General features: G+C 53.7%; 1 long non-coding RNA gene across 1 annotated transcript; it reads left to right on the top strand.

Moving 5' to 3' along the window:
- Positions 1–460: 460 nt before the first annotated feature.
- Positions 461–9,288, top strand: LOC127487834 (uncharacterized). The gene is made up of 3 exons (XR_007915087.2): positions 461–816; positions 1,069–4,426; positions 7,984–9,288. It is a non-coding gene; the product is annotated as an uncharacterized lncRNA (long non-coding RNA).
- Positions 9,289–10,173: the final 885 nt, after the last annotated feature.

The following is a 10,173-nucleotide window of genomic DNA, read 5'->3' on the forward strand; positions in this document are numbered from 1 at the left end:
AGGCAGAGTTGCAGAGAGAGAGGAGAGAGGAGACAGAGAGAGAGAGAGAAAGAGAAGGTCTTCCTCCACTGGTTCACTCCCCAAGTGGCCGCAACGGCTGGAGCTGGGCTGAGCTGAAGCCAGGAGCCAGGAGCTTCTTCCTACAGGTCTCCCACATGGGTGCAGGGGCCCAAGCACTTGAGCCATCTTCCACTGCTTTCCCAGGCCATAGCAGAGAGCTGGATTGGAAGTGGAGCAGCTGGGACTTGAACCAGCACCATATGGGATGCCAGCACTGCAGGTGGTTACCTGCTATGCCACAGCGCCAGCCCCTGGAATTGTTTTTAAATAATTCCTCTGACAGGTCCCGGGTCCTTCTGTGTCGCTGAGACACTGGACAGAGCTACTTGCTCGCTTGCAGAGTGTCTCCCAGTGGGGTTAGTCTGTGATTGTGTTGGGGGTTAGTCTGTGATTGTGTTGGGGTTAATGCATCGTGGGTGGGGGTCCCGCGAGGAAATGTGGTCCCAACAGGTCCTACAAGTGGCTGTTTCTGACAAGGTGCTCAGATCAGGTGCTGTCTGTAGGGTTTTCCTACTTAACAGTGGTCACTTGTCTCTTTCTAATTGGTCCATCTCTTGGGGGAGATAAGCTGAGGCCATAAAAATGCCATTTTCCCCTCGGCGCTTTGCCCCGTGATTTCAGTACCATCAGCCGGTCTTGCTTTTGCAGTTGCTGCGTCATTCGTGACAGCTTGTTTTCCCTATTCCTTCCTCATTCGTGAACCTGAATTCTACAGAAAGAAACCGTTCCTCCTCTGCCCTTCAATTACGTGTTTACGTGAGTACGGACTCCTGGGTGTCTGTTTCACTTGGGATTGGAGTCCAGTCTTCTCGTTGTTTATTTTGTCCGAGTTGTCCATCGGGAACCCCTGCTGGCTGGCTGTCCCGTTCCCTGCTTTCTATTTCAAGTCCTTCCGTATTTTCTGGCTCATGCGATGTCTCAGTCCAGTTGGTATTTTCCCTGCTCAAGCCTTGGAACCAACCACTCCTCCGTGAAGCCCATCCTCACCTCTCTGAATTTGTTTCTCAGGCAGCACTGTGGTCCAGCCCCCACCGTCTGCCAGAGGCGCCAGTCCCCAGATGGCAGACAGCTTGCTCGTGAGGTCATGGCTCCTGACAGCGTCGGAGCTCACCGGTGTTCCCGGCAGGACGAGCAGCGCGTGCCTTGCGGTGCCCCCTCGGCGGCTCTTTCCCACGTAGCAAGAAGAGTTCTGGTGTGTGGCCAGGCAAGGAGCCGGTGGCTCTGCAGCAATTCCGGCTTCTGCCAGCCCGGGGAGCCTGAAACCAGGAATCAAACCTCTGTCCTCATTTTTCTAAAAATAGTTCTTCAGGAAGCAGGATCCAGAGGAGCACAGTGACTCCAAGAGCTGAGGCACCGGGAGAACCAGGAGCCAGGGCACGGTCACAGGGCATCGCATCAGCTGGCTCCTCGCTGCCTGGCACTTGACATGCAGCACTGGCATGAAGTCTCGAGACGTCTTTGGCAGGTGCACGGCAAATTTACAGACAGCTGAGGGCCAGGGATTGAACTGCTCACGAGGGCATTAGGGGACTGCTGACTCTGAACCACAGTGTGAGAGGCCTTAGGGCTCCTGCTAAAAATGCGTCACTCAAAGCATCTAGAAGCAAGTATGAAAAAGTGAGAAGCGTGCATTGTCGTTCTGATCACAGGTAAAACACCCAAACCAATTGCGCTTCTGAGAAACATAGCCCCAGTGCTGCCAGGTTCTCCGACTGTGAGACATGAAAACGAGGGGCTTCACAAAGATTCATCAGCTCAGGTGCCATCAGGTGTCGCAAATAGTCCGTGAACTTTACAAGGAAGTGGCAATGGCTTCGGGAGCTTGGAAGGCGGCCCAGTCAGTCCCGCTCCCTGATTCGCTCTGAGAGACGAGAACTAGGAAGCCAGTGAGTCTCGTCCTCACCTTTAGGAGTCAGTTGTGAAAACTGCAGAGCTTAGAGACGGAGCTCGCTGAGTTCCAGCTCCAGCCCGGCCCACTGCGAGGTGCACCTCCTCAGCCCAGCATTTGCCTCTCTGGCTCCGTCTCTCATCTGTAGAAGAACAAGAACACAGCCTCACTCAGCTCTCCTTAAGTCAGCACCTGCTACGTGCCACGTTATGGGCCAGGCCCCAGAGGGATATGGTGGATCCTCTTCTCTCCCTGGGTTTGCAATTTTTGAACTTTTATTCTGTGAATGGGAACCCTCAATAAGGGCTGTGGCTGTGGCATAGGAGGCTACGCCTCTGTCTGTGGTGCCGGCATCCCATATGGGTACTGGTCTGAGTCTCAGCTGCTCCTCTTCTGGTCCAGCTCTCTGCTATGGCTTGGAAAGCAGGGGAGGATGGCCTAAATGCCTGGGCCCTACACCTGTGTTGGAGACCAGGAAGAAGCCCGTGGCTCCTGGCTTCGGATCAGCCCAGCTCTAGCCGTTGTGGTCATTTAGGGAGTGAACCAGCGGATGGAAGACCTCTCTGTCTCTCCCTCCCTCTGTCTATAACTATCTCTCAAATAAATACATAAATGTAAAAAAAAACCTCAAATACATAATTTCTGTCTGGGCTGCACATCCCACCGTGGACGTTCTTTCAGGTGGTGGTGGTGGTGGCCTCCTCATGGGCCCGCATCTTTTTTTTCTTTTCTTTTTTGAGCATGTTCCGCTCTTGTTTCCACAGAGCAGAGGAAGACAGAGTCGAAGGGGCAGTCCCAGCAGGAGAAGCGCCGTGCCTGAGAGACTGGCTGGAGCCCAGATGTGTGGAGGAGAGGGGGCAGGCCAGTGGGGTCGGGCTGGGAAGGGCAGGGGTGGGCACGGTGCCTTTGAGGACCCGGAAGAAGGAAGCAGGCTGTGCCCTGGTGCGGCGGGCCACTGAGGGAGGCTCAGCGGGGCAGATGCTGCGAGGGGCCGGGAGCCAGCGGGGGAGCTCAGGCACGGTTTAGGGGAACTGGAGCCGTGAAGGGCGATCAACAGGCGTGATCCTGGGTGCAGTGAGATAGCACCTCCTGCAGTGCGGGCCACATGGGAGGTCGCGGTGAGGGGTCCTGCCGTGCTGTTACTGCTCTGGCGCTGCTTCTGCTGGCGTGTCTACTGCTGCTGCTGCTGCGGCTGCCACTGCTGTTGCCTCTGCTACCCAACTACTGCTGTGACCGCACTGCTGCCTGTGCCACTAGTGCTGCTACGGCTCCTGCAGCTCGTGTGGGGCTGTGCTGTGGCGCAGCAGGTTAACCCACTGCTTGTGCACCAGTTTCCTGCATCGGAGTGCCAGTTCGAATCCCAGCTACCTTGCATCTGATCCAGCTTCCCTCTGACTCACCTGGGAAGGCAGCAGAAGATGACTGGAGTGCTTGGGCTCCTGCCACCTGTGTGGGAGACTAGGTTGGGGTTCCTGGCTCCTGGCTTTGGCCTGGCCCAACCTTGGTTGTTGCAACCACTTGGCGAATGATCCAGTGGATAGCAGATCTCTCTTTCTGCATCTCTCCCTTGTTCTCTGTTGCTTTGCTTTTCAAATAACTAAACAAATCTTTAAAACAGTAAGACTGGGGCTGGCACTGTGGCTCAGTAGGTTAATCCTCCGCCTGTGGCACCAGCATCCCCTATAGGCCCCGCTTCTAGTCCTGGCTACTCCTCTTCTGATCCAGCTCTCTGCTGTGGCCTGGGAAAGCAGTAGAAGATGGCCCAAGTCCTTGGGCCCCTGCACCCATGTGGGAGACCCGGAGAAAGCTCCTGGCTCCTGGCTTCGGATCGGCGCAGCTCCAACCATTGCAGCCAATTAGGGAGTGAACCAGTGGATGGAACACCTATCTCTCTGTCTCTCCCTCTCACTGTCTGTAACTCTATCACTCAAATAAATAAATAAAATCTTTGAAAAGAAAACAGTAAGACTAGCGTTCCTACTACTGCCTTTATATCCTTACAATTAACCCTTCTCAGGAAGCGTTAAGGTTTTGTTAGTGAGCTCTGGTACATCTGAAGACCCCAAGCTGGACCCCAGCCACTCTGTCCCCTCTGTTGGCTCTTGGGGAAGTCACCCCGACTCAGCAGGTGCTGTGGGGAGTGGGGAGGCTGTTGGAGGCCCTCACAGCTGGTAGGAAGCCCTGGTTGGGAGCAAGCAGGCTCCGGCTGCAGCTGCAGGCGGCCAGCACCCATGGGTGTTATTTCCTGCTCCCATGGCTGTGCACAATTCATGAAAAGCTGATTTCCACCCAAAGGTTTGTTTGTTCCATGGCAGGTCCCGGATACCCACCTGGTGCCAAGCACTGCTGTGGGTGCAACAGGATAAGACATCTCCGAGCCCTCTCACTGCTCATGTCGTCAGCAGAGTACCAGAGAAGGCGCCGCGGGAAGCTATCAGAGCACCTGTGTCTACCTGTTAGAACCTGCAGTGTTGGGAGGTAAGCTGGAGTACTCCCCAGTGGCCCACGTGGGCATCTGTGGGCGGCCTTGCGGCTACCACAGTACATTGTGGGACTGGTGGGTTCCTGCTTTAAGCAGATAAACTGTGAATGAAAGATAATGTTATCAAAGGGATAGTACAATCAGCCCCTCCGGAGAGCCAGCCATCTGGTCAACCACCACACACAGCACTCACCAGCCCTGGCCTATGAAACACAGCTTCCGTCCTCAGATGTACATTGCCCTGGGTCCACCTTATCTCTGGGCTGGGAGGAGGGAGCTGGAAGCCATCCACCTGCATGGGAAGGCATCAGGTAGAAGCATGAACACAGGCTCAGCATCGCCCAGACACACCCACAGAAGGAAGGTCCACTCAGCTACAGTCATGCAGGCCTCGTGCTGGAGCCGGGCAGCTGAGATGAGCAAGCTGCCATCCTTGACTTCCCAGATCTCTCTCACACACAGAGAAGGATTCACACCGGCCGGCATTGTGGCGATCCTGGTGAAGCCTCCACCTGTGAAGCCACCATCCCATATGGGTGCCACTTCATGTCCCAGCTGCTCCACTTCCTGTCCAGCTCCCTGCTAATGCAAATGGGAAAACACTGGAGGTGGCCCAAGTGCTTAGGCCCCTGCACCCAGGTGGGAGACTCGGTTGAGGCTCCTGGCTTCGTCTTGGCCCAGACCCAGTTGTTGTGGCCGTCTGGGGAGTGAGTCAGCAGATGGAAGATCTGTCTCTCCCTGTATCTCTAAAATGCTGTATCTCAAATAAATAGATAAGTCTTCTTCTTCTTCTTTTTATTTGACAGATAGAGTTAGACAGTGAGAGAGAGAGAGACAGAGAGAAAGGTCTTTCTTCCGTTGGTTTACCCCCCAAATGGCCGCTATTGCCGGCGCTGCGCCAATCTGAAGCCAGGAGCCAGGTGCTTCCTCCTGGTCTCCCATGGGGTGCAGGGCCCAAGCACTTGGGCCATCCTCCACTGCCCTCCCAGGCCACAGCAGAGAGCTGGACTGGAAGAGAAGCAACTGGGACCAGAACCTAGTGCCCATATGGGATGCTGGCGCCACAGGCGGAGGATTAACCAAGTGAACCACGGCACCGGCCCCCTCCTTTTTTTTTTTAGAAAAGGACATTTGCAATGTGAGTGATGGTATTCAGGAGGGCCCCAGGGGCTTCTGCAGGGGTGGAGTTGCTGGGAGCAAGAGAGGGTGGGTCTGGGGGTGCAGGGAGGGGGTTTGGGGAGGAGGAGCTCAGCAGGTGTCCCATGAGAGATGAGCAGGCCACCGGAGAGGTCATTGTGTGCGCAGCGTGTGAGGGACAGCAGAAAGCACTGGGAGAAGGCTGGAGCCCTGGACACTGGTGGGGGAGGCACCAGCACCCACCCACGACAGCTGTTGCCACGGCCACACAGCCTGAGAGTGGCGACAAAGGCCGGATGACCCTGCCAGCCAGTCGCCCACAGAACTTGCGGTTTGCACGTGGACGCCACAAGGATGCAGGCAACGGGCGGTGCCACACTCGGTGCTGTGGAGCCTGGACAGCCCTCTTTACCCTCGCTCCCAGCCCAGGCCCTGCCTTGCCCTCTCTGGGAGGTCACCATGAGGGCGACTGGGGCCATAATCCTTCCATTTCTGATCCCTGCAGGTGCGTCCCTGGACTCCAGGTGGGTTATTGTCGTTGTTGCTTGTTGCAGGAAGGTTATTGAAATCACAATCCAATATACAGAAATTGCAGATGTAGTCATTTAAGTTTGAAAAGCAAACATGAAAATGAAAGCAAACATGACAAACTACTAAATTTCCAGTTCCCAGCGTGGGAAGCTGGTTGTTGGCAATATTGTACTTTGCATATTTCACCTTTCTTTGTCCTTTACTTTTTTTTAAAGATTTATTTATTTGAAAGGTAGAGTTGGAGATGTGGGGAGCAACCAGGACTAGACTGAGTTACTGGAATTAAGACTTATTCTATGCATCTGCTCTCCCACAATATGGCGCTGGGAGAGGAGAAAACAGCTTCTACGCAGCTGCCTCCAGTTCAACCAATAAACTGTAGGACCTACTCCTGATTGGAGGAGAGCAGCGTACTCGGCGTGTGGGCAGCCGAGTTAGGATTGGCGGAGGAGGACTATAAAGGAGGAGAGAGACGGCATTCACCAGGAACATCTAAGGGGAACATCTGAGGGAACACCTGTGCAGCCCCCGAGAGAGCCGGCCGGCAGTGTGCCGCTCCCCTGCGGAAGTGGGGAATGTGGCCAGGGGGAACTGCCCTTCCACGGAGGTGGAAGGGATAGTAGCCAACCCGGGAAGAACCAGCAGCAAACCCGGGGAGGGCCGAGCAGACGAAAGAACAGCGCAGGGTCCTGTGTCGTTCCTCCACGAAGACGGGGAGCGACAGGAGAGGAAGACACACACACACACACACAGAGGGAGAGGGAGAGAGTAGAGGAAGGCCACAGTCCCCTGCTCTGCTCTGTGTATGGAGCGCAACCTGAGCTCGTGTTTCTGAAGGCTGTGGAACTGACGGATCTTTCACCCGCACTGGCTCTAAGGTGCTCTAAGGGGGCAATCGCTCGCCTTGCCAAGGAAGGTGGTGCCGGCGCCCCGGGAGCCCACGCAGCGCCCTCCCTGTGTCTTCACTCCTTCTGTCCTCCAGGGACTGCTGACGTGTCCTGCAGGGCCTGGTGCCTGCATGGCGCGGGGCAGCCTTCAGTTAACACTTGGTGTGGAGGCAAACGCTACTGAGAGTGGCTTCCGCCTCAGTGTCTGCAGAAAGAGAAGATCCAAGGTACTTCAAAAAGTCCGTGGACAGATGCAATTACACGGTGTTTATTTTTGTGCAAAAAATCTGAACTCCACAAGTCGCTTTTCTTTAAGATTTTTTAAAAATTCATTTGAAAGGCAGAGTTAGAGAGAAAAAAGAGGGAGATACGGAGAGAGGGATCTTCCGTGTGCTGGTTCACTCTCCAAATGGCTGCAATAGCCAGAGTTGGACCAGGTGGAGGCCAGGAGCCAGGAGCTTCATCCGGTTCTCCCCTTGAGAGGCAGGAGCCCATGTACTGCCTTCCTCTGCTGCTTTCCCAGGCCACAGCAGAGAGCTGGATTGGAAGAGGAGCAGCTGGGACTACAACCGGCGCCCAAATGGGATGCCGGCGCATCAGACCAGGGCTTTAACCTACTGCGCCACAGCACCGGCGCCCCACAATCTTTCTTTCTTTTTTCTTTTTTTTGAAAGGAAGAGTGGACAGTTGAGAGAGAGAGAGACAGAGAGAAATGGCCACTGTGGCCAGTGCACTGCTGCTGGTGCACCGTGCTGATCCGAAGCAGTGCTTCTCCTGGTCTCCCATGCGGGTGCAGGGCCCAAGCACCTGGGCCATCCTCCACTGCCCTCCCAGGCCACAGCAGAGAGCTGGACTGGAAGAGGGGCAACCAGGACAGAATCAGGCACCCCGACCAGAACTAGAACCTGGTGTGCCGGCGCCGCAGGTGGAGGATTAGCCTAGTGAGCTGTGGCGACGGCCCACAATCTTTCTTAAGACTCCTCGTGTATGTCTTATAGATCCCGGCTGTGAATCAGTGTGGCCATGGAAGTGATGATGTGGGCTGAACCCTGTGGACGGGAAACGTCAGTGTGGCAGTGGGGAGCAAGCCCAGCCTGGTAAGACAGAACAGTGCACCTGGCTAGGCAGGCGTCTGCAGGCCAGTCAGCAGGGAGCAGAGGGCGGGCCTCATCCCTGCTGTGGAAGGGGGCGGGGACAAGTTTTGCTTCCTTCTCTCTATTCCATATACATACAGATCATTCCAGCAGTGAGCGCTTAGCATTTGTGTTTGCAGGGAAAAGAGTGCTAATTTTATTCAAGGAGACAAGAGTGGAGGAGGGAGGGCTGGGGAGCGGTCAGGCTTGTGGCCTGACTCGGGCCTGTGCTGGCCTGGCAGGTCCCAGGCTCACTGCTCCCTGTGGGAAGGGAAACTGATGCGCAGAGCTACCCGCCGTTTAAGGGCAACGCCTCCTGTGTGCTGCTGCTGTCTCTGGTGTTTGGGTTCAGAGAAAACTTGGGACACATCCAGGCTCCCTGGCTTAGCAGCTGTGTGCCTCTGAGCAATTCTGTAAACTTTCTGAACGGGCGCCTCCCCCACCGTGATGTAGACGTACTCCCGGTCTGGCAGACAGAGCGGGCACAGGGGCCTGCCGGCGTTCTGAGGAAGGCATGGGTGCTGTGTGTGTTGTTTCTGTATACACAGCACAGTGTGTCTGTGTGCTGTGTGTGCACATGAGTCTGTGTGGGTTCTATGTATATACACTGTATGTGTGTGCTGTGTGTACACAGTGAGTCTGTGTGCTGTGTGTGCACAGTGTGTCTGTGTGGGTTCTATGTATATACACTGTGTGTGTGCTGTGTGTACACAGTGTGTCTGTGTGCTGTGTGTGCACAGTGAGTCTGTGTGGGTTCTGTGTATATACACTGTGTGTGTGCTGTGTACACAGTGTGTCTGTGTGCTGTGTGTACACAGTGTGTCTGTGTGCTGTGTGTGCACAGTGAGTCTGTGTGGGTTCTATGTATATACACTGTGTGTGTGCTGTGTGTACACAGTGAGTCTGTGTGCTGTGTGTGCACAGTGAGTCTGTGTGGGTTCTATGTATATACACTGTGTGTGTGCTGTGTGTACACAGTGTGTCTGTGTGCTGTGTGTGCACAGTGTGTCTGTGTGGGTTCTATATATATACACTGTGTGTGTGCTGTGTGTACACAGTGTGTCTGTGTGCTGTGTGTGCACAGTGAGTCTGTGTGCGTTCTGTGTATATACACTGTGTGTGTGCTGTGTGTACACAGTGTGTCTGTGTGCTGTGTGTGCACAGTGAGTCTGTGTGGGTTCTATGTATATACACTGTGTGTGTGCTGTGTGTACACAGTGTGTGTGTTCTGTGTGTACACAGTGTGCCTGTGTGTCATTTCTGTATACACAGTACAGTGTGTCTGTGTGTATTATATGTACATATACAGCGTTTATCTGTGTGTCTCTGTGTATTATATCTATATACACAATGTTTCTCTGTTCTATGTGTATACACAGCGTGTGTGTGTGTTCCATGTATATACAGTGTGTTGTGTCTTCTATGTATACACACAGTGTGTTCTGTATATATAGTGTGTCTGTGTGTGTTCTACTTGTATACACTGTATGTGTGTTCCACGTATACACAGTGTCTGTGTATGTTCTGTATATACACAGTATGTCTGTGTGTGTTCTAAGTATATACACTGTATGTGTGTTCTGTGTTTACACAGTGTGTCTGTGTGCCGTGTGTACAGAGTGAGTCTGTGTGGGTTCTATGTATATAAATTGTGTGTGCTGTGTGTACACAGTGTGTCTGTGTGTGTTCTGTGTATATACACAGTGTGTCTGTGTGTGTTCTGTGTGTACACAGTGTGTGTGGGCTATATGTACATATACAGTGTTTGTGTGTCTCTTTGTATTGTATCTATATACACAGTGTTTCTCTGTTCTATGTGTATACACAGTGTCTGTGTGTGTTCTGTGTATACACAGTATGTCTGTGCATTCTATGTATATACACTGTGTGTGTGTGTGTGTTCTGTGTGTACACAGTGTGTCTGTGTGTACACAGTGAGTCTGTGTGGGTTCTATGTATAACATTGTGTGTACTACGTGTGCACAGTGTGTCTGTGTGTGGTCCCTCAGGGTTCCTCCACCATGGATTTCTGATGCGCTATACTCTTGGTGTACC

The sequence above is a fragment of the Oryctolagus cuniculus genome, chromosome 5 (assembly GCF_964237555.1).
Source record: "Oryctolagus cuniculus chromosome 5, mOryCun1.1, whole genome shotgun sequence".
In the NCBI taxonomy this organism is placed as follows: Eukaryota; Metazoa; Chordata; class Mammalia; order Lagomorpha; family Leporidae; genus Oryctolagus; species Oryctolagus cuniculus.